This window comes from Pteropus vampyrus, unplaced genomic scaffold, assembly GCF_000151845.1.
Source record: "Pteropus vampyrus isolate Shadow unplaced genomic scaffold, Pvam_2.0 Scaffold6, whole genome shotgun sequence".
Classification (NCBI taxonomy): Eukaryota; Metazoa; Chordata; class Mammalia; order Chiroptera; family Pteropodidae; genus Pteropus; species Pteropus vampyrus.
In genome coordinates, this window is record NW_011888787.1 from 560,211 (window position 1) to 571,922 (window position 11,712).

The 11,712-nt window shown below is 44.3% G+C and overlaps 1 long non-coding RNA gene across 4 annotated transcripts in view; it reads right to left on the bottom strand.

Moving 5' to 3' along the window:
- Positions 1–11,712, bottom strand: part of LOC105296297 — a 60,553-nt gene that overhangs the window by 25,535 nt on the left and 23,306 nt on the right. For all 4 annotated transcript variants that reach the window (XR_896245.2, XR_896242.2, XR_002782225.1 and 1 more), the window contains exon 2: positions 2,620–2,732. This is a non-coding gene — a long non-coding RNA (uncharacterized LOC105296297). The remainder of the gene's footprint in view (positions 1–2,619; positions 2,733–11,712) is intronic.

Here is an 11,712-nt window from a genome sequence, read left to right on the forward strand (position 1 = left end):
GTGAGAGGGAGAACTCAAATTGTATTAGGGTTTCACGGAGAGGGAAGGTTTTCTAAATTTAAGCTGAGTAAAAGGAAAGCAATCAATTAACTTGGATGATTTGTCCGTCTTATGGAGTATAGCCTGATTCATTCAGAGCTTGATATCATGAAGACGTTAACAGAGAGAGAGAGAGAGAGAGAGAGAGAGAGAGAGAGAGAGAGAATTGGTAGAAAAACTTTGAAAGCACTGCTCCAAAGCTCATACTGGTAAAATGCCAAAGACAAAAGGGGCCTTTGAGATCAATTGGTCTAACATCTATCATGAGAAATGGAAAGATCGAGGTCCAGAGAAACAAAGCAAAAGCTTATCTTTCCACTCAGGGAAGAAAAAAGGGTTGAGCCCCAAACTAGAGCCACTTTGTTCTCTAAGCAGTGATATTTTCTAAGCCAAAAATTGAGGCGCAAAATACAAGTGCGTGGAACAGAATATTTAACATGAAGACAAAAGGTTGCTGTGGTCCTAGATGATGCTTCCGGAATGTTCCATCGCATTGGTCCTTTTGTTTGCCAGAGGCACATTTCGGAAGAGAATCACACTCTACTCAGTCATGAGCGCCTTCGACAGTCATAAAAGAAGCATCGGCATCTATTTCCATTCGAGACGAGCCCTTGGTGAAAAGAAAAGCTACCAGGACTATAGGCAAGACTCTGAAAAATAAAATGACACGATGAAGAGCTTAAGACTATCGGTTCCCAGGGCGCCAAGGTTTCTACAAAGCCTACCATGTGCGGGGCTCAATGAATTCTAAATATAAACTATAGTAAGCTGATGATGACCTTGGCTAGTGCATGCCTTGGATATCATAAGGTACTCGTACTGCGACAATTTTAACCTGGGTTTATTTTTTTACTAGTATAAATGCAAATCCAATTATTTTAATACCATGGTTAGATCATTTCTATTTGTTCAAAAGCCAAAAAAAAAAAAAAATCCCAAATATTAGTATAATAACTGCAGGAAGCTTTGTGGATTATTCTTGCACTAAAATAGTCATCCAAGATATGCGTCAAGCCCTGTCCACACAAAATAACGTAATGATGTCCTTTATATAGACTTTTCTCTCTTGATGGTCCTAGATTAGCATGAATTCATCCTCACTTTCTCATCTAACTTCTCTAATGACAGAGACCGACAGTCAGTTAAATTGCTCACAGTGGCTGGAACCCATCATCTCCGCCTCATTATGCTGGTATCAGAGAGCCGTATAGCACTGTCTCCCTAAGAGTTAGTCAGAGCAGAAAAACCCAGGAAGACTCAAGACTCACACTTGATGACGTCACCATTGTCGTAAGCCAAGCAGCATGTCTCATTCATTAGTGCTATATTTCAAATTTTAATCCATTACCACGATGTTTAGTTTTGCACGAAAATAGACTTACAGAGCTTTGTGCTTTCGGTTTCTATGTGTTGAATTTCTCATTCTCACTTCCTGTCTTTGCCTACACTAGCAAGTGAGCTAATTCACCTTTATGATTCAGTGTGTGCTATGGTGTTGCATCAAGAATTATTACCTTTTAGAATGTATATATTTGCATGTGCACAGGATATCTCCAGAAAGATATATGAAAAATTGGTTATCTCTGGAGTGGCTAAAGCGAGGGACAAAGTGGAAGGGGCCTTTTCATTTATACCCTTTTGTGAATTTTATAGTTTGTGGAAGCATCATCTACTCATTAAAAAAATGTTTAAGAAACTTTTCAATGAGTCAACAAATATCCTCGTTGAGCTTCTTAATCCCTAAATATGTTTCATCAGTGACCAAGATTAAATAGCAGTCGATTCCCAACGTTTTAAAGGCATTGAATCCACTCTGATCTAGCCTGTCTTATTCCTCCACAGTGCATCATGTGCCATATTTTTTTAAAACATCAAGCAAAATCAATTTGAAAAACAAAACAAAACAAAACAAAACTCCTGAGAATTTTATGTCACCGTCCAAAATAACTGGACATTCTTGGGGTGTGTCAAAACCGAACCTGGGATTCTGAGAGTGTTAGTTACTTTTTCTAAATCTGCAGAATCCAATGATGTATGAATGCACATCTATCTGGTTTACTTTCATTTCCTAGGGTTTATCAGATCCGATGACCAATTATTTGCACATGGGCAAAGATATCTAAATTATAACACAAGGTCAAAGCATTAAAAAGGTAAATATGGTGAACGGTTAAGGGATCTTTTGCAAAACTGCAACACAGCCTTTTGAAATGAGAGGGAAGAAAATCTATTCCCCTATCCCTGCCCCAAATAGACATTCATTGTATTTGTACGACCTAGAAACTTAGTTCTGGAATTTTAAACACTCAAAACAAGAAGCATGGTACAATGAAAAACACGCAGACTACAGAACCACACAGAGCTGAGTTTGAATCACGCAGCGTGTTAGTTGAGTGACTTCTGACAGTTCGTTGAGATCTTATTTGTTAAACACCTGCTACGCGGCTGGCACTTCGCGAGGTGCTGGGCGCTGGGCACAGAGCAGTGAAGGAGGCGACCGATGAGTTTATCATTTGGTGGGGAAGAGGGATGATAAGATTACAAGGAAGTACCTGAGGGAAAAATGACGAGGAGCCTAACCTGGTCTAGTGGTCGGAGGTGGCCTTCTGGAGGAGTGACGTTCAAGGTGAGACCTGAAGGGATGACCTTGGAGTTGACCTGGTGAAGCCACTCCCTCATCTTCAGGTTCTTGTCTGTAAAACAGGGATTGTGATAGCTACCTCAGCGGTTTTCTCTAAAGATTTGATGAGTTTCGATGTTTAAAGCATTGAGCACAACATCTGGCACATAGTAAATGCTCAATAAATGATAGCTTTTGTTATCTGTTCTTTTCGTCCAGTCTCCTTCGCGTTATATACGAGGCAGCCCTCAAAAGTATAAAACTTACCAAACGGCCTTTCGGCCAAATACTTATGTTTTTAAGTTTTTCAAGTCTTTAAGTTTTAAATCTCTTGCACGCACTACACGGGAGTGGACAGATGAGCGGACCCAGTCCACATTCTCTCGGTAGGCACGCCCTCAGCTCAGGGCTGCATATTCACCATGACCATGGAGGCAGGTCCCCAGATGTCTTCTGTCACGGGGTTAACACGTTGTATGAGTCAGATCTCAAGTCCTGGCCCCCTCCAAGGCTGTTGGGTCTCCCCATTTAATCAGACACAAGACAAATCGCGTGCTGTGGCAGAGGCGTACAAACACGCTTTAATTACAATATTGTAACACCAATTAGAGATCTATCTAATCGAGGACTCGGCACTTCCTGCTTGGATATTACTCCCATGTTGGGATAATTACTGCTAATTAAGCTTGGAACTAATTAGGCTAAATGATCTCATTTATACCAACAAAGATGACTTCTAGGAGTTCATAAGAAAAACCAGGGTGATTTTATCATTCCTGGACTCTGTGGCATTTCACAATGGAAAAAAAAAAAAACAAACACCATCCCCTGCCATCGAGGTGCACAGACAGTCTGTTCCCCTGGAGTTCCGGTCCCAGATGGCAGTAGGATCTTCATTTGTCTACACGGATTCTCCTATACGGTGAAACAAATGGTGTCAGAACGCTGTCCACTCAAATCACACCGATTGCACAAGCGGCAACCGCGGCCTCGTCAAGGGGCAGCCACGAAGAGCAGTGGCAGCGGGAAAGGGTGGCCACCAAAGTCTCGTTCAGAGTCCCTTTTGCCACGTAGAGAAAGGATGCGTCTGGGGCTCAGTCAGACAGATCTGGGTCTGGGTAAATTATTTATTCTACCTAGGCCTCGGTGCTCCGTCTCTAGCTCAGGAATGATAATGACGCCATGGAGTGTTCGGGTGAGGGTCAGTAAGATAGCACGTATGGAATGAAGGGTGTACTTGGCACACAGCCCTCGGTAAGTGATAGGAATTTCTTTTTCTTCGAGGCACCTTAATACCCACTTCTGAACTGCGCCTACATCTTCCCTGTCTTGCTATTCCCTTGTGGCACAGCGCGGTGGCCGTGGAAAGAAGCACGTGGCAGGGAGTTAGGGAACCCGGTAATTTTCGGGTTCATCTCTCACTAGCTGCACGATGAGCGAGTCCGTTCTCCTTCCACGTTGACCGGTTCACGTGAATTTTCTTAACCTTTCCAGAAATACTACCCATTTTCCAGGTGAGGAAACTGAGACCTAAATAATTTCCAAAAACAAGTGAACAAAAACCCCTCACGGCTCTGAAATGACAAGGTCAAGGACTGAACCCAGGTCTCACGCCAGAGCCCTCCTTTTGCTGTAATTAGTGTATTCATTGTTACGCTGAATTGCTTTTTTTTTTTTTTGGTCCTTGCCGTCTGTAACTGAAAGAACCAGGGAAGACATCGCCAAGGTCCTTTCCGTTTCTGAGAATCTGTGTTCCTGTTCCATGGGGTGAGCCTCTCGACCGGATTCTTAGCCAGCAATACTCAATTAAGAAATCTTTACTGCGCATCGAATACACGCTCTATCCAGTCCCCTTTAAGAAATATGCCCAGCCCTGAAAATATTATCCACTGTTATCTCAAGTATCTGTTAAAAAAAGAATACGATCAGACATTTGGGGGGCCAAAGGCCTAAACTAGGGGCAGGGGCATAAGATTAAATAAGAGAACAATAGAACTCCTGAGGATCTCAGGATTTAGAGGAGAAAAGATGAACACACACGAAATTATAATGAAACAAAATAAGTCCTCAAAGAAGTATGGACACAGCGCTGGATGGAGAAAGAAAATGCTGAATCTGGAGACATCTTTAAGGTGGAGTCAACAGATCTCGTCACTATTTGGATGTCGAAGGTAAAGGGGTGAAAGCATTCAGCGAGTTACTAGCTGGGGGAAAGGAGGCTGGATGGGAGGTGGTGTTATTGAACTAGGATGGGGAAGACAGGAAGAGATTTCATCTGTTTAGATGAAAGTGAATGTGTTTTTTTTGTGCTCCAGGGACCCATGGGAGATCAAAGTTGAGGTGTCCATGAGTAGCTGGAAATGTGTCTAGAATCCAGGAGAGAAATCAGTCGGGGGGGAGGTGGGGGTGGGCAAAGGGATAAGATGAGGAAGGGGAGCGAAAGGCTTTGAAAGGTTTAACCAATTTCGAGTGGCTAGGGCTTGGACTTACTCACAGAAAAAAAATATGATGCGCGAAACTGTCGCTCACTCTGTCCCCTCTCTGTCCCGCTCTTGGCCACATTTCCATTGCTCACATCCTCAAGGTACATACGAGAATTTGAAAACCTGATCCCCCTAAGAAGATGACCCTGCAAAGCTCCCACCCGCCCCACCTGGTGGAGCTGCTTTCACCCAGGTCCCAAACGGCTTCGAGCTGTCAGGGGAGCTGGCCCTCGCCGGCCCACGTCTCGCGGACTCTTGGGGGGATCTGCACCATCGACGCCTCGGGGCCCCCTGCAGTTCCCTCCCTCACGTGTCTTCCAGACGCCACCTTCCTCCTTCTCCCCCTCTCGCTTCCTCTCAGCTTCCTTTGCCTTTTTCATCAAGCACTGGGCCTCCCCAGAGCTGCAGCCCGAGACCTCTTTTCAAGCGGCACGCTCTTCCCACATGATTTTCCAGAATTTCAACTGCCGCTTATAAACAGATGGCTCTCAAACCAATATCTCTAGACACCCGTTGACCACGAGGCTGGCGTACAGCAAGGACGCGGTCAACGTCTGTCCGCTGAAACAAACGCTCTCGCTGGATGTTTTCAACCACGGGCTCCACTAAGGCATCGGCTTCAGCGTGTCCCACAGTCTTCGGATTCAACATAAACAGAACGAATCTCCTCCTGTGGCTCATCCTTCTTTTATAACTCCTTCCCCTCCCTTTTTAAAAAAAAAATTCAGAAAATGACACCTTTAAAACGCAGGTGCTGAAGCTGGAAGGCAGAGTCTTCCTAAACCCTTCCCGCTCTCCCTCCCTCCCTCCCACCTTGTCTTACGGATTCAACCTCCGAGACATTTGAAACAGGCCCCTTCTTCCCCCTTCCCACTGCCACCTCTCTCGGTATCTCCGTCCGGCCTAGCCCTATTCCAAAGTACTGTCGCAATCGTACAGGATAAAGTTCACATTCCTTGTCAGGGGACGGTCCCTTTCTCTTCCGGCCCCTTGCTCACTTCCTTCTACTCTCTCCGAAAATGTTTCTTTTCAAGAAAACAACTATTTACTAGGAAGACTTGTTCTCAAATAGCGGTATGACTTTGCACATTCTGTTCCCTGTTCCCGGGCGCCTTTCCTCCACTCGCCTCCCCCCCCCACCGCCCCGTTCGTTCACCCAGAAGACCCCTTAGACGTGCAAAGCCCAGTCCACGACGTGTCTCCTTCCTCTGCTTCCCCCGGCTGTCTGGTGTCCACCTTCCCTCCTCCAGGCTTCTGGTAAGAATTCTCGCCACGTTATATTGGACTGTTTATTAGTCACTACTTAACAGAGTTTGCTTCCTGAAGAGAAGACATTTCTCTTATGGTTCTTAGGGACCCCTGTCATCTGGCACAGTGGTGGGTACTCAGGGAATGACTGAATAAATAAATATAAATAGATGAATGAGAACGGTGGGAGAAATGAGACAGACATACAAAAAAGCCACGGAGAAAAATGTAAGCACGTGCACGACGATGCCTATAAAGAAACGGCACCTTCTCTCAGAATGCCCCCTGCTAGGGCCTGGAGAGAAGGTGGCCTTTCTTCAAAGATGTCCTCAAGTCTGATTACGTCATTTCCTACGTCTTTTAGAAGGGTCTGTGGGAAAGAGAGGAGCAGGTAATAGAAGACCGCTAATAGGCCTCTTGAATTTGTCTTCCTCTTGCATCCTATCACTTTCTATATTTAAAAAAATAAGTAAACGGTTCCCCCTCAGATGGGTGTATAGAAAGCACAAACTATTCATTTTTGTTCTGATTGCATCCAAGTGAAGTGACTGAGAAATTGGTTTGTTTTGCTTTTTTTTTTTTTTCCCCAACAATCTCTCTGGTTAAGCATTGCCCAGGCGAAATGTAATGAAAGGAGAGATTTAAGCGTTTAGAAGCTGAGACAAATGATACACTGTGATTCCTTACAATTCTGAAACTTTGCGATCCTACGAAGCCCCCAGCATTCTGGATTGTGTCCACTGTGTCCGTCAGCAGAACATTTGTTAGGAAGAATTTGCTCTCTTAGGTTTTAAAGCCCTTCAAGACTGTGGAACACATCTCTTATGAGCTCATCTGACCACAGTTTTGTCTTAAAGCACTTCCATCCTAGGACAGAACCCTACTGGGAGAAGTAACATGGCTAGAACTTTCTTGGGAAGAGTGGGTAGCTTGGACTTCTAAAAAGATAAGGTGCTGGCTACAGAGGTAGGTGGGATCGTGAACTATTTAAAGATTGGTATTCAAGGGCCTCCATGAGGAGACACCATGCTTTGTTCAAGGAGAGGGTGTGGGGTTTGCTCGTGTCTGTGCAAGTGAGTTGCAGGGCAGTGTGCCTGCATTTGAAAGTATAATTATTAGAGCTGAAAAAGAAGATAAAATTTGAAATAGATAGGAGGCAGTCGAAGGGGAAGGGCAGTCAGACCTGCTGGGTCACTAGGAATGGCGCCCTCATAGCAGATAAAGGGATCTGTACATTGGGAAGCGGGAGAGATCAGTTTCTGAGATTGAGGTGGGGGTGGGGGTCTTAGGACAAGGACAGAGCTAAGCTCCATGATACAGGAACACTCCTTTCTTTCACTTCTCATGGTCTCATTATTTCCTCATAGAATTTCTTTCAACAGAGTTAGACATTATTTCCCACTGAGGGTCAGCTACATGCCAGGTTTGACGCTTTAAAAATATATTGATTTTTGTACCATTAATAGTTGAGTATATCTAGTGTTTTTAAGTTAAGTATTTTCTCCCGGCTTTTACTTGACTCAAAAAAAAAAAAAAAAAAAAAAAAAAAAAGAAAAAAGGAATGAGTTCCATTTTGTTTTTCCCTCTTAAATTTCCCTTAGGCAGATACCAAGTATGTGTGAAATGTCAACTCAGTTAAAATATATTGGAAATAAGTTATTTATGATTATGAAAAGCAGGCCAGAATAGAATTCTCTTCTTAAACTTGATGATAGGAATATGTCAAGGAAATTTTTTAAGTCTCTTCTGAAAAACTTAGCTTGATTTCCTAGCTTCTGTACATGAATTCACTCTTACAAGAAATCACTATCAGATAAAGATGTGGTACATAGATACAATGGAATATTACTCAGCTGTAAAAAAAGAATGCAATTTTATCATTTGCCATGACATGGGTGGACCTAGAAGGTTTTATGCTAAGTAAAAGAAGTCAGAGAAAGACAAGTACCACATGATGTCAATTATACGTGAAATCTAAATAAACGAACAAACGAAACAGAAACAAACTCATGGATAGAGAGAACACTGGGAAACATAGTCGATCATATCGTAATAACTATGTATAGTGTCTGGTGAGTGCCAGACTTATTGGGGGGTCACTTTGTAAGGTAGACGAGTGTCTAACCACTAAGCTGTACACCTGAAACTAATATAATATCGAATGTCAACTGTAATTAACAAAAAAATGTTTAATTTTCTTTAATAAAAAAAGAAATCATCACCAAAACCAATGGATTTGTAAAATCCACTTGTTGGAGGGGTGTGCGTACGCGTGTGAGAGAGGACGGAAGGTTTTAGAACACAAGAGAGAAAAAAAGAATACAACATCACTTCATTAAGTCAGATAAAACCGCTAACAGATAGCGTTAGTGTTGGAGTGAACTCCGTTCCCCACGTTGAAAGAGGCCCCTTCTCCCTCCTCACCACCCAGACTCTCTCCCACAGGGTCCAATTCAACGTTTCTTTTGTAGCTTCCATACCAGATAGGTCAATAAAAGATGCCTAATGCAATAACCTCACACATCCAGAATCATTCTATGATTAGTTTCCACCTCGCGTCCCCCCTGTTCCAGCCACATGGGACACCACAGACATACAGAAACATGCGCGGTTAGGCCTAAACCTCTCCACAGAAGACAAAAGCCGATGAAGCTTTAGCTTCGAGGCCTCTCTCTTTCACAGGCCTCCTCCAAGATCCTGTACCTAAATATTTTTGAATATTCTTTATCAGGAAATTTCCCTGAATTGAATCAGCGTCAGGCGCCACAAAACGTGGACCCACCTCTGCCTGTACATGTATGTTTTTCTCAGGTACCCAGCTAGCCCCCTTCCCAGCGATGCCCCAACGGCCACTTGACCTGAAGAGCGGACCCCTTGCTTGGTCGGTCCACACACACACACACACACACAGAGCAAGGGCGACCACGCAGCTCAGAGTTTCTGGCTCACTTCCTACTTCAAATGTACCCTGTTGTCCTAGAAATGCTTTTATATCAACCAGATCCTTTGTCTTGATGACAAGTTTTAAAAATATGCCGCCACCCCCCACCTATACTTTTCCAATGGTAAATAGATTGGGCCCTTGATTGTAGGTTCTCAGTGAAGATTCATCAAAGGGAAAAGAATTTTCAAAACCAGTAATCTAGGGTCCTCGCAACGTGGGAGTTGCAAGTGTTGACCTGGCTACCTAGGAAAGGGCTGGCGAGAGGATGGGATGGGGTCGGCGGAGCTGGAAGGAAGGCACGAGGTCAAGGTCAACACCGGCACCTACTATGTACAAGAGCTGTGAGCGCTTTGCATCCATATTGCATATAACTCTGGGAACAACAACTCCCCCTGGCAGTGGGCTGAAAGATCCAAAATTTCATGAGTTAAATGAGTGGAAAGAGAAAGTGAAGCCAATCGCCCGGAATCGGAGCTGGTCCAGGGAAGTTATTCGAAAGTCCGAATCCCCGAACTCTCTGGTTCTCATGGCAGCCAGCCTTCCAGGGCATCTGTGACCTAACAGAGACAGCCGTGGGAGCGTGTGCTCTCCAGCTTCCCGCAAATATCGTCACCGTGCGGGCTCGCCAGCAGCAGTGGCCTATCCGGAGAAGGGTTGGGGGTGACAGGAGCAAGCGACTCGTAAATTCTGTCTCGGGCATGTTTTCTTCTGCGATGGTTGGTGTTGGCAGCCCTGCAGGTGGAACATAAACCTACTCTCACTCACGTGTTCACAGTCACACTGTGGAAGGGACAGGGGCAGAGAGATCCCACTTCTGTGGGCTTAAATCTTCTCGTGTATAGAATTAGGAAGTCGGAACAGACGATGGCTAGCGTTCTGTCGAGTCTTGATATTCTACCATGAGGTTTTTGGCAAGTCCATCCATCGGGTCTCAATTTTCTCAACTAAAGAACAACTAGCTTGGTTTTACTGCGGCTATAGCGTTATAAGAAAGCACGGAGATGCAGAACTCAAGAAAATCAACGGCAGGGCTGTCCAATGGAACGTCCCACAAAGACAGAAATGTCCTCGACCTGTGCTGTCCCCTACGGTGCATGTAGCTACTGAGTACTTGAGGCCAGGCTAGTATGACAGAAGGACTGCATTTTTAATCTTATTTAATTTTAATTCATTTAAATGACCACATGTGGATATCGGCTACCCCTATCGAAGAGGGCAGAGAGCAACTTCATTTAAAATAGAACTTTAAGTATAAAGATAAAAGAAGAAGCGAGTCGTTTGAGAATTGTCTCAGCAGAAGAATAAAGGGAGGCATGGGTTTAACTCTGGTGACTACGAACAGAACATTATTATTGTTTTAGACCTTCTAAAAAGAAGGATAGACTCTCATTTTGCAATGATGGCGCTGATAAGAATACCTCACAACTACACATTATTTTATGCTCTCCAAAGTTCTTTGGTGGCTATCACTTGAGCCTCACCACAAGCCTGTGATGGGGAAGACAAGTAACAGTACCTCCTCCTACAGATGAGGACGCTGAGACCCCAGTGCTGGCCCAGCGTCCCAGACTTCAAACAGTAACGAAGGAGTAATTTAAAGCAACCATTTCACACTTCATTTCTCCAGTTCCTTTCACGGACGGTGCAAGCTCTGATCGGTGCAACCTCTGATCTTCATCACAGAAGTGGTAACAAATTACACAATACTCCTAAACACGACGAGAATGGCAAAGAGGAGGAAAAGCAAGGGACTCGATACTCCACCAGCGAGATAACCAAACGCCCAAAGAATCGAGAGTTAGTTGTATCTCTTATGAGAAAAAGAAAGCAATGAAAAAGGAAGTCCTACTACGTGCCAGCTGTGTTACGGACACAATTCTGCGAGCCGGTATTCTCGGCAGCGTTTTCTTATTGAGAGAGATACTAGTCTGAGATCACACACCTATCGGGGGCACAACTGGGGTTCTGTTCTACAGATCCTGGCTGTTCCCCAAAGTCGCATTCGGGTTCAAAGGAAGATAAAGATCCCCACCCACTTTCCACCCGCCCCCCCTTCCCCCGAACTCTCCCCCACACAGACCTCATCACAGAGGACACTGCGAAGCGGTTAAGCGTGCAGGCTTTGGAGTCACTCGGCCTGAATTTGAACTTCAGATCTGGCATTGTGCAGTGGGGTCTCATGTTTCCTCAAATGCAAAATTGGGGGATTTTTTTTACCCGCTTTACAAAGTTTTGAGGTGGATTAAGTGAGAAAATGTATGAAAACACCAAGGACAGTGCCTGGTACAAGTGCTTAGTGAAAAGTAGTTGTGAATATTTTACATTATTATTAAGGCACTGCAGGCCTTGTGGGCAGCTCTAGGACAGGAATTCCAAAA